Source organism: Hyperolius riggenbachi, chromosome 4 (assembly GCF_040937935.1).
Source record: "Hyperolius riggenbachi isolate aHypRig1 chromosome 4, aHypRig1.pri, whole genome shotgun sequence".
NCBI classification, from domain to species: domain Eukaryota; kingdom Metazoa; phylum Chordata; class Amphibia; order Anura; family Hyperoliidae; genus Hyperolius; species Hyperolius riggenbachi.
Window position 1 is genome coordinate 125,306,706 of NC_090649.1, and position 21,447 is coordinate 125,328,152.

The 21,447-nt window shown below is 47.2% G+C and overlaps 1 protein-coding gene across 1 annotated transcript in view; it reads left to right on the plus strand.

Moving 5' to 3' along the window:
• Positions 1-647: 647 nt before the first annotated feature.
• Positions 648-21,447, plus strand: part of LOC137571443 (calcium-binding protein 39) — an 80,049-nt gene continuing 59,249 nt past the window's right edge. The window contains exons 1-2 of the mRNA XM_068280558.1: positions 648-993; positions 21,282-21,355. The gene's annotated coding sequence lies outside the window, so the exon portion shown is untranslated. The remainder of the gene's footprint in view (positions 994-21,281; positions 21,356-21,447) is intronic.

Consider the following 21,447-nt stretch of genomic DNA (forward strand, 5'->3'; position numbering starts at 1 on the left):
TCATTAGAATAATTGTACAGAGAGTAGAAAGTTTTTTCTCTTGTTGCCCTTAGCTTTCAGTCTCTCAGGATGGGCCCCCCTGTGGCTTCTGGCCCCCCCTGTGGCTGCACCCTTGCAGGGTCTATTGTTACGCCCGTTTCATAGATGCATTTTTTCATAGAGAACAGATACTGATAAAACGCATGTGGCGGAGTAAAATTAGACATCTCTTTCCTGAAAACGTAAATGCACGTCATATTAAATGCAAGTAAAATGAAAATGAAAAGCAGAAAAGGTATTTAAAAATGAAACCACTCATGCATTATTTGAGAAGGAGCACACAAGTAATTACATTGCTCTCAACAGATCAACTACTGTACTTTTTGAATCAAGCTACAGGCCATTGAATTGCACAACCCCCTCATCCCTCCACCTCTTTCTAGGAATGTCACACCCTTTAATAGCTCTGACAGTTGTCTTTGCCTTGTAGCCTATAAGCACGTCTCCCCTAGTCTATTAGCATAGCAGCTGTGTACACGCAACACTTTGCGTCTCATTCTCCTTTCAACCATACGGGGGAGCCTCTGAACAAAGCACGCAGCACCCACAGCCCTTCTACCCAGTATTGCCATAGAGTTATCAAAGGGATTCCTCACAGTTCCACAGAGGTCGCAGTCGATCTTACGTCATTCGGTGCGCCGGAAGCTATCTATCTGGGACCGAGAACATCATAGAGACGGGAGGAGCCGCCCGGAGTGACCCGAAGGAAGAGAGATAGACTCCCCCGGAGTGACCCCTCTGCTGAGACACCCGGGAGAGGAAGGAAAAGAGGGGCGCCCCAGCTGTGCCACCGGTTTTTCGACACCCCGGAAGTGACCAAGGAGGACAAAAGCCCAGGAAGACAACGGAGAAGAAAGGATCCCCCCTCCGTGTACCGCCCTAGAGAGGAAAGGCCGCGCACTGACTGGTCCCGGCAGAGGGGGGACCACGCTTCTGCTGTTCCACCGCACGTCTGTAAGTATTCTGAGGCCGGAGAATACGCCCAGTGTCCGGCCTGTGCTGCCCACAACACATAGGGAGACATCACATGGAATCTCTGACCTCTGCTATCCACTGCGCTTCTATCACCACCCTTGGCTCTGTTTACTGCTGTAACCACAATGATCCCTGATACTCACTGTACTACCTTCACCAATCTGACCCCTGCTACTCACTGCACTGCCATCATCACACTGACCCCTGCTACTCACTGCACTGCCATCATCACACTGACCCCTGCTATTCACTGCATTGCCATCATCACACTGACCCCTGCTACTCACTGCACTGCCATCATCACACTGATCCCTGCTGCTCACTGCACTGCCATCATCACACTGATCCCTGCTGCTCACTGCACTGCCATCATCACACTGATCCCTGCTGCTCACTGCACTGCCATCATCACACTGATCCCTGCTGCTCACTGCACTGCCATCATCACACTGATCCCTGCTGCTCACTGCACTGCCATCATCACACTGATCCCTGCTACTCACTGCACTGCCATCATCACACTGACCCCTATTACTCACTGCACTGCCATCGTCACACTGACCCTTGCTACTCACTGCACTGCCATCGTCACACTGACCCTTGCTACTCGCTGCACTGCCATCATCACACTGACCCCTGCTATTCATTGCACTGCCATCATCACACTGACCCCTGCTATTCACTGCACTGCCATCATCACACTGATCCCTACTACTCACTGCCCTGCCATCGTCACACTGACCCCTGCTACTCACTGCACTGCCGTCGTCACACTGACCCCTGCTACTCACTGCACTGCCGTCGTCACACTGACCCCTGCTACTCACTGCACTGCCGTCACACTGACCCCTGCTATTCATTGCACTGCCATCATCACACTGACCCCTGCTATTCACTGCACTGCCATCATCACACTGATCCCTGCTACTCACTGCACTGCCATCATCACACTGATCCCTGCTACTCACTGCACTGCCATCATCACACTGATCCCTGCTACTCACTGCACTGCCATCATCACACTGATCCCTGCTACTCACTGCACTGCCATCATCACACTGACCCCTACTACTCACTGCCCTGCCGTCGTCACACTGACCCCTGCTACTCACTGCACTGCCGTCGTCACACTGACCCCTGCTACTCACTGCACTGCCGTCGTCACACTGACCCCTGCTACTCACTGCACTGCCGTCGTCACACTGACCCCTGCTACTCACTGCACTGCCGTCGTCACACTGACCCCTGCTACTCACTGCACTGCCGTCGTCACACTGACCCCTGCTACTCACTGCACTGCCGTCGTCACACTGACCCCTGCTACTCACTGCACTGCCGTCGTCACACTGACCCCTGCTACTCACTGCACTGCCGTCGTCACACTGACCCCTGCTACTCACTGCACTGCCGTCGTCACACTGACCCCTGCTACACTGCACTGCCGTCGTCACACTGATCCCTGCTACTCACTGCACTGCCGTCGTCACACTGTTCCCTGCTACTCACTGCACTGCCGTCGTCACACTGATCCCTGCTACTCACTGCACTGCCATCGTCACACTGATCCCTGCTACTCACTGCACTGCCATCGTCACACTGACCACTGCTACTCACTGCACTGCCATCGTCACACTGACCCCTGTTACTCACTGCACTGCCATCGTCACACTGACCCCTGCTACTCACTGCACTGCCATCGTCACACTGACCCCTGCCACTCACTGCACTGCCATCGTCACACTGACCCCTGCCACTCACTGCACTGCCATCGTCACACTGACCCCTGCCACTCACTGCACTGCCATCGTCACACTGACCCCTGCCACTCACTGCACTGCCATCGTCACACTGACCCCTGCCACTCACTGCACTGCCATCGTCACACTGACCCCTGCCACTCACTGCACTGCCATCGTCACACTGACCCCTGCCACTCACTGCACTGCCATCGTCACACTGACCCCTGCCACTCACTGCACTGCCATCGTCACACTGACCCCTGCCACTCACTGCACTGCCATCGTCACACTGACCCCTGCCACTCACTGCACTGCCATCGTCACACTGACCCCTGCCACTCACTGCACTGCCATCGTCACACTGACCCCTGCCACTCACTGCACTGCCATCGTCACACTGACCCCTGCCACTCACTGCACTGCCATCGTCACACTGACCCCTGCCACTCACTGCACTGCCATCGTCACACTGACCCCTGCCACTCACTGCACTGCCATCGTCACACTGACCCCTGCCACTCACTGCACTGCCATCGCCACACTGACCACTCTTAATCACTACACTGCCATCGCCACCCTGACCACTCTTAATCACTACACTGCCATCGCCACACTGACCACTCTTAATCACTACACTGCCATCGCCACACTGCTACTTGCTGCACTGTTATCATCACACTGATCCCTGCTACTCGCTGCAGTGCCATCATCACACTGATCCTTGCTACTCACTGCAGTGCCAACATTACACTGATCCTTGCTATGCGCTGCATCTTTTGTGATCTCTGCTAATCACTGAACTGCCTCATCAGTGACCCTTTGCTACTTACTGCACTGCCATAATTGCTGTGAATCTTGCTATTCAGTGCCATCCTCTGTGATCTCAACTCTTAACTGAACTGCCATCAATTAAAGTGCCAATAATCACAGTGATCCCTGCTACTCAAAGCACTGCTGTCATGACACTGATCTCTGCTACTCACAGCACTGCCGTCATGACATTTACATCAGCTAGTCACTGCCAATAATACATTGACGCCTACTAATCATTGCTTCACTCTGCTGACTTCTAATACCTAGTGCTCTGCTGTGATCACACTGATCCCAATTACCCTCTGTACTGCTTTGATCACACTGCATTTCCAGGAATTCCATTACTTTGCAGTGAGCTCCATTGTATTTATTTAAAAAATTGGATCTAGCAGGCAGGATCAGTGGCGAGTGAATTTGTGCCCGTTCACTATGAAACATTTCCCGTCAGATTCGATCACTCAGATCGAATCTGCCAGGGATTGTTTCCCCAACACGCTGCCCATTCTTGCAGACCGACATCACTGATTGGACATGATGGTTTTTTGCTGATCTATTGGCGAAGGGATTGCGTCTATATTTATGCAGGGAGGAGGGTGTTGGGGACCAGAGCCAGTGATGTGTCCCTCCTGCTAATGCTGCTCCCTGGGCCCCATGCAGGGTATTAGTGCAGAAAAGTGCTATCAGAATAACATCTACAGCCAGCGTGCTGCCGTCATCTCCTGGTGCCAGTAGTGATGGGGTGGCATATACACACTCGCTTACACTGCCAGGTCACAGGCAGCGTGAGATGACGGTGTCACAGAGGAAGGAGGGTGTCCCTTGGAGAGGAGAGAGTGCTTCACTGCGCTAATATTCTGCATGGGGCCCCGGCGAGAGCAGTATAGCAGGGGGAACACCTGGAGGAGCAGTGATAATTGATTTTTAATAGATATGCTGACATTTATTAAAAATTTGTTGTGCAGTATGTGGCAATCATAGATCCCTCTCTGAATTGGTGTCTATCAGACTAAGTCTGTCAGTGTATGACAGGCTTAAAAGATGTTGAGGCGGTACACCAAGTGAACCGGTGATATCAGGAAGTTATCAGCTGTTATTGATGAAATACTAAATGCACAGTGTTCAGTTAAGGCATATGTGCACGCTTGGTCACTGTCGCCCGACTAAGATCCAGGGCTGTGAAGTCGGAGCAGTTTTGGGTACCTGGAGTCGGTAGTTTTATAAACTGAGGAGTCGGATGATTTTTGTACGGACTCTACAGCCCTGCTGAGATTTGGACCCCATCCCTTGAGTGACATTGCAGAGATACAGGTGCATGGCTGGCTTTCAAGCAAGCAACGTGTTCTGTTCTATTTAGGGGGAACAGAGCCGCATTGGACTGAAGGCAGGACAGAATACTGGCCAAGTGGTCAAGAGGGCGTCTGTGGCTGCTGTACACACGTTGGATTCTCTGTGGAGTCAGTCGGTATCTGCCACCTCTGCCGAGTCTCATCTAATATGTGTACAGAGCTTTAGATGTGCTTAGCTTCCAGGTGATGATGTAGGTGAGAAGGATGCTGGGGGAAGGAGACGGGCAGCTTAATTGTCGGCCACCTAGTCACATGACTTTGGCACAAGTGGACTGACATGGAGAACTGCAGCCTGGTCAGGGCTGTGGAGTCGGTACAAAAATCTTCCGACTCCTCAGTTTATGAAACCACAACTCACACTCTAACTCCGACTCCGGGTAACCAAAATGGCCCCGACTCCAACTCCTTAGTTTAATATTTAACAGGGCTGTGGATTTTGTACAAAAATCACCCGACTTCTCAGTTTATGAAACCACGACTCCAACTCCGACTCCGGGTGTCCAAAATTGCCTCGACTCTGACTCCACAGCCCTGAGCCTGGTGCAAACCTTAGATGTATTTTACAAAAAATGTCCTGTGCAATACACAATCATGTGATCATCTGATGAATTTAATAGTAATGTCTGCTGCAGTAGGATGATTCCTTTATTCCACCTTTCTCCATACAAAATATGATGCTTGCATGGCGCCTTAGTATATGTTCATGATAGTGATGATCTCCAGTATTTCTCTCTAATACTGTAACTTGTATAAGACACGTGGTCAGTTTGGTGTTGCTATTGGTTGATCACGTGTCACTTCTGCTTACTGGTTTAGCTCACACAAGCAGAAATGAGGCGATAGAGCACATCCGTTCAGAGACTTGGGGCCAGATTTATAAAAGTCCACTTTAGGAACTCCTTATTTTGTTACCAAATGGCATCCGCCGCTTTGCCACACATCTCAGTGGCAGCTTGCTAGTATATTTTTCTGGACAGAATGAATGATATAAGCTACCTACCTACACACTGTAAATTTACTTCAGGTGAAGTCATTGATCCTGTACATTTTGGTTGCAAAATCTCAGGGCTGTGGAGTCGGTCCAAAAATCCACCGACTCCTCAGTTTAGGATTCCTCCGACTCCTCGACTCCGACTACTCTAATTTGCATATTACAATTTTGTTGATTAAAAGTATGTAACATGAAATTCGTCTCTTAACTGCCAACGCGTAGGAATTTTACAAGACAACTGAAGTGAGAAGGATATGTAGACTACTATATTTATTCCCTTTAGACTAAAGCTAGTCCTTGGTAAGAGTACTTGTAAAAGGTACAAACCGGAACAAAGAACATCTCAGGCCCTAAGCAATGTAAGTGTGGGTACATGTAAGAATGATGTGCAGGTACTCTGCAGGGGAATGAGGAGATTGTAAACAGACAACACCTCTGTGTTCAATGTGCACAGCATTCTCAGTGGATTCCCTGCAGCTCTGTGGGGAGTGCATATGTAGAGTATAGTACTACTGTGTAACAAAGTAAACCTGAGATAGATGAAATTAAAGTTTTATACATACCTGGGGCTTCCTCCAGCCGCCTTCAGGATAATCAGTCCCTCGTTGTCCTCCTCCACCACCTGGATCTTCTGCTATGAGTCCAGGTATTTGAGCCAGTCGGGCGTAGTGCGCATGCACACACTCCGCCGCCAGGAGCATACTACACCTGTGCAGCACTATTGCGCAGGTGCAGAATGTTCCTGGCTGTGGGAGCGGCATGCGGCCGGACAACGCTGACTGGCTGAATTACTAGGACTCATAGCAGAAGATCCGGGTGGTGGAGGACAGCGAGGGACTGATTAGCCTGAAGGGGGCTGGAGGAAGCCCCAGGTATGTATAAAACTTTACTTTTCATCCGTCTCAGTTACCCTTTAATTTGTAGTCACCAAACCAAATTTTAACAACATATCAAATTATTTGATTTCATCAGCAAAGGGAGTGCATACATTTGCATAAATCAGCATCAATGCAGAATTATTTCCATCTCGTTGACCATCTCTATTAGTGACACAGCTACACATCAGGCTTTATTCTTACAGCATAGATGTTATTTAGTATATATGAGATTCCTGTGTACACATCATATATACAGTCACAATCAGATATGTATATCTGACCTTAAAAATACGGGGACTGCTTTATTGAAGCAGCACAAGTAACTAATTTTGATTGGTTTATTTCATTTTTGTAGACTAAGCACAGCTATTACTGTATATATACATTATTTTTAATGACTATCTGAGAAATAGAACATTTTATCATATTTTCTATTTTAATTACAGTTACAAATTCATTAGGAGTCGGTGCATTTTTTTCCAACTCCGACTCCAGGCACCCAAAATTGCACGACTCCGACTCCACAGCCCTGCAAAATCTATGTACAGGCATCACTTCTGCTGTGTTTGATCACAAGAGTTTTCTCTGCCATTGATTTGCTCCTGTGTGCAGTCAGGAGGGTCCTTCCTCTCCTCAGGAATGTGCATACAGCTGAATCAAGCAGAATATGCTTATGGTGTTGCAGACTATTGGGAAATTATCGGCTGAAACTATCACAATTGTTCTGTTAGGGCAGGCCATCTATAGTTTAGTGTCTTTATGGCCCTTTAGACTGAAGTGTTCTCCTCAGGCTCTTTTAGATGGGTGCTCCACCCGGCTAATTTTGGTGAGCACCCGGCTGTCATCAGCTCGTCTCCTTATCCTCTCCTTATGCTGTAAGCAGAGTTGTACCGACCATGCATTCCCCCAGTTGCTCACCACCCAGCTACTTTTACATGCCACCCGGCTGGAAAAAAAATTCTGGGGAGAACACTGAGACTGGAAGCACTTTGCAGTCTAATAGAGCCTGATAAGTAATAGGGCAGCTTTCTCCACTTAGGCTTAGTTCACACTGCAAAATGGAATCACTAAGCGATTTTTAAAGGAATATGTATTTTTGCACATACCTTTACACTCCCTGGCGGTATGATTTCTGGATTTCAGGGTAAAAAGGGTGCAATTTTTTTCACAAGCTTTTAGACCCTAAAACCAGGAAAAAAAATCATACTGGCGTGACATCTGCGGCAGCCCCTGCACAGACTCGCCTCACTGGGATCCAGCACTGCAATTCTCCCTCCATCCCCTGGGTGGTGCTGTAACCCTATAGTGAGATTGCTGCCTGCCATCATGACAACAAACTGCTATCTCACCTGAGGGATCTTTGAAGACCAGAAGAATAATGACTGCCAGTTTCTGGATCCCGTGGGAGTTGATTTAGAAATACCGCCACACTGTGCTTTATCCCCATACCTCCTGGCGGCTACCCCAAGTCAGGCTCGGGATTACCATTCCTGGCTTATTTTTTTCCACCCCAAGCCTGACTCGAGGTTTCCACCAGGGAGGTTGGACAAAATCACTCTGAAAAATTGTACAGGCAGCAAGTTTTGATTTTCTAAAAATGGAAACACTGTTGTAGGAACACCCTCATAGGGTGACACTGCACTAGCGATGTTCTGATCGCTGGCGACCCCCAATCCTTCTCAGTGTGAGCCAGCCCTTAGTGAGAATGTATGGGAGTGTGTAAGATAATGCACAATGGTGACATGAAGAATATTGGTACTTGTACTAGCCGTACTTGGGCATTCTTTAAATGTTGATTTTGGTATACCGATATGACTGGATAGTGGGTGGCAGTGCAGAAAACTGTTCCTTTGGCAGTGAGTGTTGATCTTGATCTTTGATCAATGGGTGTGAACTAGAATAACATAATTAAGGGACAATTGGTAAACAATATATGCCATATACTGAGTTGCCTTTGTAAGGCCATGTGCTACACCTAGACAGGTCATTTGCTAAATACTTGCTAGATATTTCTATGACGTGCCTGTGTACACTGATCAGCTGCGAAAGTGGTGTTATTATTGCTGAAGTGTATCCTGCTCATAGCAGATGTAATTAACAGCTTTGTTAATCAACATTATTTTTTTTTTTGTTTATATTCAGATGATGTAATCACAGTAAACATTCTCACTGTGTTGTGTTTTATACTTTATGTGCAGTTCTCCAGAAAACCGGCTTATGAAATGACTATGGGCATGTTTTCTGCATGTGGAATTTCACTGCACAAAATCTCTAACCTGTAGTTCAAAGGCTGCAAAAAGTACTTTCCTTATGGAGTTAATCATTAGTGAAATGCATGGACAAAACAGACAGTTCTCTTAAAGGGAATCTGAAGTGAGGAATCTGATTTCAGGTTAGCGCATACTTATGTAGAGGGAAGGATCTGGATCCCATAGAGTTTTCCTGATTCTTAGTCCATGCAGTCGTTCCCGCGTTGTCCCTGGTGCGAGTTATTCAACCTGCTAGGTCAAATAGTTCTTCGGCACTCTTCGGCCAGCCTTACTCGCACTCCTGCCGCAGTTCTGCTGTCCTCCTGTAGTGGCTGGTGATCTGGCGATGCCGGTGTGCTCACTGTTACGCTCCTGTAGTCGGGAGGGTTCTGTGCAGGCTCTGCAGGAGTGTGAGCACACCTGCGCTTGCACAGAAGCTGCCGACTGGGTCGGCAGCCATTACGAAGGGGAGAGGGTGACAGTAGAACTACGGCGAGGGACACAGACTTCTAGGGGCTGGAAGAAGCCCAAGGTAAGTAAAGCTGCAGTGCTTTATGGTGGCCTCATGTATCAACCATTACTGCCACTGGGACGTGAGCTGCACGTCCGCAGCTGCTACAGCCGCAGAGACGCGATCGTTACATCCCTGCAGCTTAAGGGGCTACATTTGTGATCGTGCAGGCAGAAGCCCGTAATCGCATTGTTGCCGGCAACAGGGGGATCAGTGGCAGGGGACAAAAGTCCCCTGAGCCAATCCGTACATGTCCACTGAGAATGATCATTGGTTTTGTTCAAAAACGGTGATCATTCTCAATTGGTGCAGCCGTGCTCCCTCCCGCTCGCTTGTTACCACTGCCGATCGTTAGATTAATGAATGGGAACATTGTTCCCATTCATTCATCTCCCCTCTAGGCCATTGTGATGCAGACATCAATAAATGCCTGTCTCACTTCCTTAGTTACAATGTAATGCATTGCTTCCTATGTAGTGTACTTATTGTAGCTTATAAGAAGTACTGCGCAAGCACATTTTGTGGCCAAATAGTAAAATTACACCTACAGGCATTAGGGAATAAAAAATGTTTAATACATATGTTAAGAGGGTTTATTATTATTAAATTATGGGCTAGAAATTAGTGATGGATGTAAAAGTGAAAAATGCACCTTTATTTCCAAATAAAATAATGTCACCGTACATTGTACTATGGATATAACTTTAATGTTGCAATAACCGGGACAAATGGGCAAATAAAATGTGTGGCTTTCATCCACAGTTTTTGTTTTATTTTAACCACTTGAGGACCACAGTGTTACCCCCCCCCCCCCCCCCTAAAAACCAGGCCTCGCTGCAGGGCTGCACAACTCGGCACACAAGTGATTTCCCCCTTTTCTCCCCACCAACAGAGCTCTCTGTTGGTGGGGTCTGATCACTTTATGCTAGTTCTTCTCCCCCGCCCCATTCCTCCGCCCCCCCCCCCCCCCCCCCTCTGCATGCCCATCGGTGTGACACGGTTGCCAAGAAGTTAAAACTATAATGGCAGAGAAATAATTGATTTTTTTCCATTTTTTTTTCTTCTTCCCATTAAAATACATTTAGATGAAAATAATTCTTAGCATAATGTACCACCCAAAGAAAGCCTAATTGGTGGCAAAAAAAAACAAGATATAGATCATTTTGTTTTGATACGTAGTGATAAAGTTATTGGGAAATGAAAGGGAGGAGCGCTGAGATGTGAAAGTTCCTCTTGTCCATAAGGTGACAACCCGCGGGCTGAAATGGTTAAGGTGCCAATACACTGGCAGTTGGCCAGCAAAGTTAACCAATCAGATGCCTCTTTGATTGAATCTGAGAGGGATCTATTGCTGCCGGTGTAGTGCACACATATTAGAACAGCCAAGTCCACCTGCCAGTCCCCCAGGTCTACCCACTGCTTATGGTGGTAGATTAGCAGGGGGTCTGTTGGTCATCTAGAAACCTAACGCCACTATTGCTGCGCACCCGACCTATCCCTCTTGAGTTATATATTTATTTTTTTTTCAGATCAATCGTTTAGGCAAAAATCGATTAAAAGTAGTCAGGCAGCCATGTTGTAGACTGAATCTTCCGGATATTGATGCGCAGTTCGAGTAATGTACAGTCATCTTTAGCTTACAGTAGACTGTGCGCTGATAGCTCATGCTCTGAGCTGTATTGAGGCAATTACATGTACTGTTTGGCCTCGCCTATGTGCTGCTGTGCATTCTGAGCAGTAACACCATAATAGCAGATGATGTCACATTTCATGTGAGTCTGTAAATAAAACTGCTCCCTTGCTTCCTGTTTAGCATTAGAAAGCACCATGTTTTCTATAATTGGCAGTTTATTTTACCATACAGCAGGCTTGCATGGCAAAAAAATATTCCTTTCTTCGTATAAAGTGTTGGCCAGTTTCCAATATTTCATGGCGATCTGTTCCTCCACTACCTGCACATGTTAAATGGCTCGCAGTTGCAGAGATAATATCCAGGTACCTTTCTGGCAGACCCTAAAAACTGGTCACGTAAATTGTGTGCCTGCTTCCAAAATGTCTTTGGATTTGTTCAAGTAGTGGGCTGTTCTTTTGCTCTAGTAATGTGGATGTTATAGGGCGGAGGAGATGTAGCATGGGAAGCCAGCACAGGACCAGACATTTAGGGCCCGTTGACACTAGAGGCGTTTTCTGCCTTTTTTTTTCAAGCACAAGCGGTTTTTTTTTTCGCCCACAAAACAATGATTCCGTGTGAGAGAGTCCACATCTGAGCGGTTCCTTTCCGATCCGCTCAGCAAAGCGGTGCCTGTACCATTTTTGACGCGTTTTTGCTATAATGGAAGGTATAGGAAAAATGCAAAACGCTCACAAAATCGCTCTGTGAAGTGATTGCATGAGCAGTTTTAAGAATAAGTTGTATTTATTCTTTTCCGGGCCAAAGAGTTCACTTCCTGACTTGCGTCGGAGTGAATTACAAAACTGCTTCTCTTTACAAAAACGCAGCGCGTAGTGGAGCGCCAGGAGGGTAAAAAACAGCGCACAAAAACGCAAAACTTTTGCGTTTTTATTTTTTAGATGTGAATGGGACACACAGGTTTTTTGACCCACTCATTTAGGAGCTATGGAAGCGTTCCTTTATTACAGAGCATAGTATACTGGGAGCACACTTGTCTATGCACTTATGCATTTGATTTTTAATTAAAGAGGACCTAAACTCTTCCACAAGAGAGAGGGAAAATGGAGAGAGAAATCCACCCTTTTTGTATTTAGAAATGACAGCCTGTCCTATTCTCCCTTATCTGCTAGTAATAAATCACAGTAATTTGAGCTGTCATCTCTGTCTGATTTGTGCAGTTCAGACAGGCTATATGTAAACACAGGAGCTTAACCCTGTATGTGCTCCCAGCAAACCAAGTATGGTAACTACACTGCAGCCTCTCTGAGGTGCTCTGTAAGAAGTAAAAAATAAATGTTTTTCTGTAAAGGTTATTATGTTGTTGCTTATCTTTTAGAGCGCAGAGAAAGATCCGCTTGAATCTGCCTTTTCAACACTTGAGAGAGAGAAAAAAAACGTAACTAGATCATTACATTAAGTAAAAACACATGCAAATCACATACGGTACCTTTTCTGGCTGCATGGGGAAGCATTGTATGCAAATCACGAGAAAAATAAATTGCTGCACGATTTTTAAAATGCAAATCACATTGCAGATCAAAGACTTATGCAATTACCGTGCGGCACGTCGACGTTTATCACGTGTACTTTCACATGCGTTTTCTGCTTGATGGCAAAACCCATGCAATTCAAATACATGTACTCCCTTCCTAAGAGATACCTGCAGCTTTTTTCCCACAATAGTTGTAGGATTCCATTAAAACAATTACTGGACATGTAATATTTGGCGGTTTCAAACCTGGCCATACTAAACAGTACAGGCAGTTTTGTGTGTAGTGATACACCGCTTCACATTCGCATGCATTTCGGTTTAGTGTCTTTTGTTTCTTGCTGGTGTGCAGGGCTCAGGTGTTACAACACTAGAGTTCCTGTGTCCCATAACATACGGCTTTTCCCCTTCATCAGATGGTTCATTTTTAACAGATCTGGCAACGCGGTAAAGGTAGCCATACACTGGTCGATTTGCCATCAGATTCGATCAACAGATAGATCCCTCTCTGATCGAATCTGATCAGAGAGGGATCGTATGGCTGCCTTTACTGCAAACAGATTGTGAACCGATTTCAACCTGAAACCGTTCACAATCTGTTGTGGTGGTGGTGCTGCCGCCGCTTCCCATGCCCGCATACATTACCTGCTCCGCCGGCGCGACTCCAGTCCCCAGGTCACCGCTGCTCCGTCTCCGCTCTGGTCTCCGGCCCCGGCATGCTTTACTTCTTCCTGCCCGGCAGGAAGTTTAAACAGTAGAGCGCCCTCTACTGTTTAAACTACCTGACGGGCAGGAGGAACTGAAGCATGCCGAAGACCAGAGCGGAGACGGAGCAGCGGTGACCGGGGGTAGTCGTGCCGGCGGAGCAGGTAATGTATGCGGCTCTATTGCGTCGGTCGTCGGGTACTCGAACGCCGCTAGCGACCCGCTCCCTACCCGCGGGCGATCGACGCTAATTTTCCGCACGGATCGATCGACGGGATCGGACGAAAAGGATCGAAATTCGGCGTGTAGCGCGAACGATTGGCAGCAGATTCGATCCCAGTGATCGAATCTGCTGTCGAAACGGCGGCAAATCGGGCCAGTGTATGGCCAGCTTAAGGCTCCGGTTCCCATCTGCCGCTGGACCATGAGCGGCCATAGGGAACAGACAGTGTAGTGTCCGCTCTGATGGTGCGGAATCTGGGGCTATATTGGAAACACATCCGCCTGTCTGGGATTATCGCACAAAAGTGCGGTCCACTCATGGCTGAGAAGTTGTTCTCCCCAGGCTCTTTTAGCCGGGCGCTCTACCCGGCTAGTTTTGGTTAGCACCCGGCTGTTATCAGTTCACCTCCTCCTATGCTGTAAGCAGAGTTGTGCAGAGAAGTGCCAGACCTGTATTCTCTCATCTTGCCCACCCGGCTACATTTTCATGCCACCCGGCTACTTTTTCATGCCACCCGGCTGGAAAAGATTTCTGGGGAGAACACTGAAGTTTATAAAATAGGATCCATTCACTGTCAGTTTTGTGCAGGACTGTGGAGTCAGTACAAACATTTTCTGACGACTCCCGTTATGAAACCTCCGACTCCTCGACTCCGACTCCTTAGTCTAATTTTTAAAAAAGCTATGGATTTGGTTTATAAATCCCCCGACTCTTACTCCGACTCCTCACTTTATTAAAACCACTGACTCTGACTCCAGGTACCCAAAATTGCCCCAACTCCTCGACTCCAACTCCACAGCCCTAGTTTTGTGATGAGTGGAAAACGTTCAGAAAATGTTCTTTCTTAGCTCAAGTGGGATCACAGCCTTAAAGGATACCAGAGCTGAAAAAAAATAGGTAGAAACAGGAGAGCAGACCTGTACGGGGAGCTGTCCTAATGCCCACCTCTTCCTCGTTCTCTTCTGTCTCCGTCTCTCACCTAAATATACTCCGGCAGTCGAAGTCAGGTATTAGTGCGTAGGCGCTGGCCCTGCTGTGTGAGTCCTACAGCACACCGCCGGGAGAGCCCCGCTCATGACATCTCGATTGCATTATGTGCAGAACGCTCCCAGGTGTGATCGCATGTTGTAGGACGTGCACAGCCAGGCCTTTGCACTGATGCCTGACTCGGGTGACTTGGAAGAGGCTGCCAGGAGGGGAGCATTTAGGCAAGACGGGGGACAGAGGAGAATGTGGGGAGCAGTAGCCATCAAGACAGCTCTGCGTACATGCCTGCTCTCCCGGTTTCTCCCTATTTTTTTCAGCTCTGGTATCCTTTAAAGAGAGAGTCTGAATCGAAATGAATTTTTGCTTTTTACCTGCTATTTAGTTTAACCACCCTGGCGTTCTGATTAAATCGCCAGGGTGGCTGCGGGAGGGTTTTTTTTAAATAAAAAAAAAACTATTTCATGCAGCCAACTGAAAGTTGGCTGCATGAAAGCCCACTAGAGGGCGCTCCGGAGGCGATCTTCCGATCGCCTCCGGCGGCAAGAGATAACACGGAAGGCCGCAATGAGCGGCCCTCCGTGTTTCGCTTCCCTCGTCGCCATGGCGACGAGCGGAGTGACGTCATGGACGTCAGCCGACGTCCTGACGTCAGCCGCCTCCGATCCAGCCCTTAGCGCTGGCCGGAACTGTTTGTTCCGGCTACGCTGGGCTCGGGCGGCTGGGGGGACCCTCTTTCGCCGCTGCACGCGGCGGATCGCCGCGCTGCAGCGGCGATCAGGCAGCACACGCGGCTGGCAAAGTGCCGGCTGCGTGTGCTGCTTTTTATTTGGTTAAAATCGGCCCAGCAGGGCCTGAGCGGCAGCCTCTGGCGGTGTTGGACGAGCTGAGCTCGTCCAGACCGCTCAGCAGGTTAAGCAGTATGAGGAGAGGTGAAACGCCGCATTCCCACGGCAAAACAATGGCTTTGTACCCCCCAATTCCCCGAGGCAAAATGCAGGGAGCGCTTCCTGTAAGAGGCAGAGCTTTGCGCCGTAGCTCTGCCTCTACTGGAGTCAATCGCCTCTCTCTGTCTTCCTTCACTGAGAGGGTAGAAGCGGAGATCTGTGCGTAGATTGACTTCAGTAAAGGCAAAGCTACAGTGCAAAGCTCTGCCTCCCTGGGCAGCAAAATCCACAACTTTGAAAGTCGTGGATGTTTGCCCTGGGATTTTGAGTGGTATAAAGCCCTCATTTTGCCGCAGTAATGCAGCGTTTCACCTCTCTTATACTGCTTAAACTAAATAGTAGGTGAAAAGCAAAACTTATTTTCGCTTCAGACTCTTTAAGCAGGCCATACACTCATCGATTCATCACTCTTACTGAATCGGTGACTTGCCCTTCCTGTGTGAGTGGAGATTTGTATATTAGGGGAAGTCAGTCAGTGCTGAATACTGACACTTCAGAGCTGCTACTTCCAAGTTTACAATGCTTGGAATTTCATCTCGGTATAGTGCATGCACAAACACATCATCTAAATCACACAGTAGGAGATTCTGTTAGATATGATCATAGTTTGATTCTCTGTCTAGCCAAATCTGTGTTTGAATTCTTGATTCAGCTGTTGCAGTCTGTTCTATACATCATTAAGCAAGCTGTGATAACTGGACTTTACATTATTACCTATAGGGCCAGTAGACACAATGTACAAGTTGGCTTAGGCCTCGTTCAGATCATTCAGCGCAGATGGCTGTGCGTTTGGAAAGCAACGCATACGATCGCACTACAGTGAATGGGATCTGCGCTGCGAGTTCTGAAAATGCATGCAGCAGTGTTACAGCGCATCGTACTACTGCGCAGCGCATATGATGGGAATGGTAGAAGGGCTGTCCGCCAGACCCTCCCGCTGCATGTCTAATGTATCTCTATGGGTTGGTGCATACCAGCGGTTTGAGGTTTTTAGCAAGCCGCAAACGTGCCTCTTGCTGCACGTTTGCGGTTTGCTAAAAACCTCAAACCGCCGGTATGCACCAACCCATAGAGATACACTAGACATGCTGATGCGGATGCGGCTGGTGAACACCCGGCGGATCGCATCAAGATCCGCCCGGTGTGCACTGGGAATAATTTCTGTCATCCGCACCCAAAACCGCTAGCGTTTTGTGGATCTGCTAGCGGTTTTGGTGTGCACTAGGCCTAAGTTATAGTGGCTGCTATGTACCTTTGTATCATAGTTTTATGATACAAAGAAAAATTGCTATTTTAAGGACTTCAGTATACCAATGGATCTTTGATAAGGGGTTCATCAGTGAGGGTCAGTGCACACCAAAAAGTGCTAGCGTAATCGCTAACAAACGCGCAGCGCATTTTGAAGTGATTTTTTTCAGAGTGATTCTAGGCATGTGCCTATCCATTTTTGGAGTGTTTTGGTGTCGATTTTTTTAAAAATTTTTTTGTTATAGTAGAGCCGTACCTGAACAGCTTCTGTAAGGGCCCTTTTCCACTTGTGGGCGGCATGCGTCTTGCGAGACGCGATGCCAGCACAGCCGCTCTTGTCTCGCAGCCGAATCCCTCTAGTTGCGGCTATGGGATTTGGACGGTGACGCGTGCAATTATGCTGCAGGGCCTCAGTATTTTCCTCGGCCACGAATTCGGATGCTCTGCATAGACTTCTATAGGCTGCTAAATTCCATCTGAATTTGTGGCCGAGGAATCTGCCTGTTTTCGCAGAAGTGGAAACCGCCTTAGAAAAACGCTTGGAAAATCGCTCTGATCTAACGCTTTTCAGAGCGATTTTCCACTATCCTATACGTAACATTTAGGCTGAATCGCCTCAGAAATCAGCAAAAATGCTGCAGGACCCACGTTTGCATTTGGGTAAAAAAAGCTCATCGCTCTGGTGTGCTCCATCCCATTCAGATACATTAGCCAAGCTCTTTTCAAAGCGCTCAGAAGCGATCTTGGGGTGCACCAGCCCTAAAACCTGTGATGTCCCTGTTGGCTAATACTGCTCCACAGATCAGCTACACTCGGACAGGATTACCCTATCTGGACAGGACATCCCAGAGCACGGCATTTTTTTATGGAGTTTGAAGGTGTGCATAGCTAAGTAACATTTCTTTACTAAACCTGTTTGAAAACTGCTCCCTGACAAATTTCTTTTACATGACTTAGTGAAAGTGTCATTTCTTCTGGTAACAGAATCAGGTTACCAGGGAGGAGGCTGACAACGTTTACAGCTGCTGGGGTGTAGTCTGATTGTGCTACTGACAGAGTGAGGTTTTATTTATTTATTTTTTTTCCTGCTGTTCATTGCAGCCATGGTAAATCCATACACTGGTGAATTTTAGACCGATTATCTAGGAGTTTGGTATACTACTTCAGCCAGTTCCGGGTAGCAGAGCAGCATAGCAATTGGTTTTTGTTGAGGGAAAATTATTTTACAATTTGATCAATTGCACATATGCAAAAAATATTTTTTTTTGTCTAATCTATTTACTACACACTTGAAGAGGAGCTATCAGTCATACTATCTCAGAAAAATTCCACATATAGATACAGTAGATAAATACTCACATATGCACTGCACTGTCCACGCTTTGATTTTAGTGATTTTTCTATAGTAAAAAAAAAGAGAAAATTCTTAGGATTCTCCATTTTAACTGTCTATCTTGAAGCCAATCTTGATATCATTTCCTCTCTAAAGGCAGCCATACACTGGTCGATGTGCCATCAGATCGACCAGCTGACAGATCCCTATCTGATCGAATCTGATCAGATAGGGATCGTATGGCTGCCTTTACTGCAAACAGATTGTGAATCGATTTCAGCCTGAAACCGATCACAATCTGTTCAGCTGCTCCTGCCGCCTGTCCCCCCCCCCCCCCGTATACATTACCTGATGCGGGCTCCCGGGCGTCTTCTCTGCATCTTCTCAGCGCTGCACCCGCTCCATCCCGGCGCTTCCTGTGTCACTCCGTGACCAGGAAGTTCAAATAGAGCGCCCTCTATTTGAACTTCCTGGGTCACTGCAGTGACCCAGGAAGCGCCGGGATGGAGCGGGTGCAGCGCTGAGAAGATGCAGAGAAGACGCCCGGGAGCCCGCATCAGGTAATGTATTTTTCATCGGATCGGCCGCCGCTAGCGACGCGCACTTAACCGCGGGCGATCGAGGGTAATTTCCCGCACGGCGCGATCGACGGACCGATCCGATTTCGGGAGGAAATCGGATCGTCGGCGGCGTTTACCGCGAACGATTGGCAGCAGATTCGATCCCAGGATCGAATCTGCTGTCGAAACGGCCGGGAATCGGGCCAGTGTATGGCCACCTTTAGTCTCCTCTGCCTGATTGTGTATGCATTGCCCGCCCTCCCACCAGTCTTCAGGCACTCCCACCCAGCTCTGCAATAGAAAGTGCATTGTCCCGGCATGAAAAATAGTGGCCAATCAGAGAGGAACAGGGGGAAAGAGGCTTCAGCCAATCAGGCTGTATTAGTTAAGTCTGAGAGGAAAGTAAAGAAGCAAAAAAAAAGACGACCCAGCATGCCCTGCAAATTCCTTTGTGTGGCAATGTACCAACTAAGAGCCAGGGAAACTGGAAAATGTTGTTTTATGGATAAGAAAACTATGAGTGATTTTTAAAGTTCAGATTGCCTGGTTAGTATCCTTATTGTTTACCAGATAAAAATAAAGAATTGATTTTATGCCCCGACAGTTGCACTTTAAAGCCTTGTACGCTAGATGGGGCTTGGGCAAACCGACTAGTCAGGTCCACCTCTGCCAAGAATCTAACGTGTGTATGGCGGTCCCTGTGCATTGGTGAGATCTGGATTGTCAGATCATCTTGTCACAGCTCAGGCTAAGGCCATTATTCTTGTTAACCCTCTTGTTCCATCGTTCAACACACTGAAGTCCCACCATCTCCCCTTAAATCTTTTTCCCCACCCTCCCCCGGTGTGTGCCTAACCTTAACCCCCAACCTTCCTCCCCCCCCCCCCCCCTCCTTAAGGTGGGCAACTAACCCCCCAGCACTTAACCTTAACACCTGACTTCCTTGTGGTGTCCTATTAAACAGGATGAATAACTTAAACTACTCCTTACTTAATTATGTATTTTATTACAATTTAAGTACATGCAGCAGCAGCTTGGGGTGGGGGAACTACGTCATCATTTATTATTATTTTATTTTTTATTTAGACAGTAAATATGTATATTTGCCAGGGATCACTATAGTACAGCGACCCCTGACAGAAGAGTTGTATGAATTGACTTCTTTAGCTGGCATCTATGTATAGCTGCAATTCCAGCTGCTAATCATGTTTAAAATACAGGTACAATTTTTGTGTCATAAATTCAAAATAGATTTTGTCACATTACACTTGCTCTCACTATTCTCCCTAACATACACGGCAAATTTGGAACACGTATGGGGCTTTTGCAATTAACTGCAGAACTTGCCACCATTGACTTCAATGCATGTTTGTAAAACCAGTCTTATCAGATTCTTACCGACCATCATTTACCAAGCCAACGTGCTGGATCACTTTAGTGAATGAAAGCTACTGCTCTGCTCTTCCTGCTTGTCTTCTTCACATCTTTTACCCCCCCCCCCCCCCCCCCCCTCAGCTGAAATTAAAATTATCACCAGAGATTGTTCCAGGTAATAGAAAACAAAAGTTTGCTTTCTTAAAACAGAAAGAATTTGCGATAATTCAGGTTGGAGTGAGCTTGAGGTCTTCCAGTGCATCACTGCTAAATATATGCAAATTAACCATTGTTAACTTTCAAGCTCACTCCAACCTGAATTATCGCAAATTCTTTCTGTTTTAAGAAAGCAAACTTTTGTTTTTCTTAGCATTTTAGTAAGGGGGCTTTTAGGACCATTGTAGCCCCTCACACACTCCAATGAGTTCTGGTTCACCATGAGCTTGCTATTTAGTCTGTACCTTCCAGGTAATAGGCATTGACCACATAGATGTGCCTTAAAGATGCGGCTACCTCCAGGATCAATTGTACAATGCTATGAGAGTTTGCAATTCCTGCAGGCCTGGCTGGCTCCTGCTCATCAGTCAGCCTAGACACCAAAAGAATATTACTGTACTGTAGATTTATGGTGCTATGGCAAGAAGTGGGTAATCGTTTCTTATATAGCTAACCCATTACAGTTGCTTGCAGAAATAACCTGCGTTGAATCATGGAGGTGGTATGAAGTAGTGTCACATCATCTCATGTTTCTGTGATCTTATATTTTTAACTTGTGTCAGTTGCCATTATAAGACCTACTAAGAGCTTCGAGTTTGTAATGGAGTTGGGTAAGGACATTTTACTTTGAACCAGAGCAACAGCATAACATGATTTGCCTTCAAAGGGCATGTTACCGTTAGTGTCTCAGACAGTCAACAAAAGCAGACTTCTAAGTATATGTTCTTTGTCTCTATCATAAAGCTTGCAGGTGCCCATTGCTACTTTGTAGTAGGATTCCTGTAGCTTCCTTTTAGCGGTCACCCTCCATTACCCCTCTGGAATCCAGTTGTGCTTTCCTCCTGTGTATGGGCCAGATATTGCACAAGTAGTTCTACAATGACTGCTAGTGGCGTAGGGGTGTTCAGAGGCTCAGGATCATTGTATGTGTTTTTGAAAATTCCTTCAGGGCATCCCTGAAAGTAATGTTTCTTTGTGCTTATCTCCAGGCTGGCTGTGCACTTCTATTCTGCTGAGACTGGCTTCCTACCCAAGCATTGGGAGTATTTGAGTATCTGTAGAGGTAAGGTGTGTGTGTGTGTATGTGTAGAAATGGAATGTTGTATGTGGATAATGGAGTGAATGTAGATGTTAAAGCACAAGGTCTGTCGGGAA